The 1,948-nt window shown below is 42.6% G+C and overlaps 1 pseudogene; it reads left to right on the top strand.

Moving 5' to 3' along the window:
* The first annotated feature begins 252 nt into the window (after positions 1-252).
* LOC120292032 lies at positions 253-1,535 on the top strand (annotated as a pseudogene).
* Positions 1,536-1,948: the final 413 nt, after the last annotated feature.

The raw sequence follows: 1,948 nt of genomic DNA, 5'->3' as shown, positions 1-1,948 counted from the left end.
ATCAACTCTTGATTGGCCACCTGCCTTTCTATCAAAATCACTCTTGTGTACGACGATGACGCCTAGTATTTTTTCCAGCCCGGACCCTTTTCTTTTCCTTATCTTTACCCTAGAAGTCTAAAAAAATGTAGGCGAAAAATTCATTGAACTTCCCCCATCTCTAACCCTATATATGTTTATGGATGGTCCATCAATCATCTCAATAAACTTGTCACAGAGAGTTCAGAGGTAAAGAAAAGAGGAAGTGAAATCATGGAGATTCTTATGATAGATTTGAGTGAGCTTGGTGGTGAGAATAGGAGCAAAACAATGGCAATACTTCACCATGCTTGTGAGAAATGGGGTTGCTTCAAAGTAACAGTTTGTGATTCATCGTCATCATCGAGGAACTTCAATCTTTTTTATCAACCCAGTTCACTCTCTTATCTTAAGAAATGATTATGATGATGATGCTTTTCTTGCAGATTAAGAATCATGGGGTTGACCCTGAACTGATGGAGAAAGTGAAGCGTTTTGTCAACACCCACTATGAGGAGAATTTGAAGGCAAGTTTCTATGTGTCAAAAACTGCCAAATGCTTGGACCATGCCAATAGTACTACACCTGATCTAGACTGGGAATGGCCTTTCTTCCTTTGGCATTGCTTGAAGTCGAACATTGAGGACTTCCCGAACCTCTCGAATGATTTCGGTGCATAAGAAAATTAGTCCCAATTGCAAGTTTACAGCTCCTGATCATTTGAGAACTTTTGTTATCCAACCTTGTTGAGTGACTAAGTGATCAGTAAAGAGACTAAGCCCAGTATACTAAACCGGTTTGAAAGGTGATTTGGCAGATTAACCGCTTAGAGTTTGTCATATTGCATTGGAGACCAATTTAGTCCACCTGCCTCAGTATCTATAATGTTTACCTGGTGATTGACTAATACTGTGTGCAATATTCTTTTAGGGCAGTAATGGATGAGTACATCGCTCAGGTGATAAAGCTAGCAGAGAAGCTCTCAGAGCTCATTTGCGAGAACCTTGGCCTAGACAAGGACCACATAAAGAGGGCATTCTCGGGGAGAAATGGGCCTTCCGTGGGGATGAAGGTGGCGAAATACCTGGAATGCCCCTACATTGAAACTGTGGGGGTTCCGAGAACACACCGATGCAGGTGGGATTATAGTGATGCTTCAGGATGACCGAGTCTCAAGCCTTGAGTTCCTCCATGAGGGGCAATGGGTGCCGATGCCGCAGTCCAACTGCGCCAGCATATGCGTCAACACCGGGGACCAACTCGAGGTGGTGAGCAACGGGCAGTACAAGAGTGTTTTGCACCATGTCATGGCTGAGAAGAATGGGAGTCGGCTCTCTGTGGCCACGTTGTACAATCCCGCGGATGATGCCATCATCTTGCCAACGACAAAGGTCCCGTACCCAGAGAAGTACGGCTTCGGGGACTACTTCCATGCAACCACAAAGTTTCAAGGGAAAGAGCCAAGGCTAGAATCAATGAGGAAATTGATGGGCAATGGATGCAGTGGGGCTGCCTAGGATAGGAGCCGAGTTTTGTGGCTGTGACTAGTAAATAAGAGATGGTACTGAAGTCTCCTTGAGTAATTTCATAAGACTACTAGTTAGCTTGTGACGTCACTTGAGTATTCCTATTGGGGACTTGACAGTTGATCCTTGTAGAACTTACTGGGAAGTGAATGCCAATGATCTGAAAATCTTTTAGCCTCTTATTATCTATTAGAAATACCTAGAACCGACACAATATATGCACTACATAAATGACCCTTTTAATCAATAACACCAAAGTTGCCTTCTCTTCCTTCAAAATTTTCTCACCTACTAACTAGCAAAGTAGTAGGGAAAACTATCCAAAAAGTCATAAACATGTTACTCTTTTATCATTCAATTGTGAACCTTTCATTTATGTTAAACGAGTTTTAACCATTTTCAAG

Source organism: Eucalyptus grandis, chromosome 3 (genome assembly GCF_016545825.1).
Source record: "Eucalyptus grandis isolate ANBG69807.140 chromosome 3, ASM1654582v1, whole genome shotgun sequence".
NCBI lineage: Eukaryota > Viridiplantae > Streptophyta > Magnoliopsida > Myrtales > Myrtaceae > Eucalyptus > Eucalyptus grandis.
The sequence above is the reverse complement of the archived record's forward strand: the minus strand, read 5'-3'. Positions and strand labels throughout refer to the sequence as shown.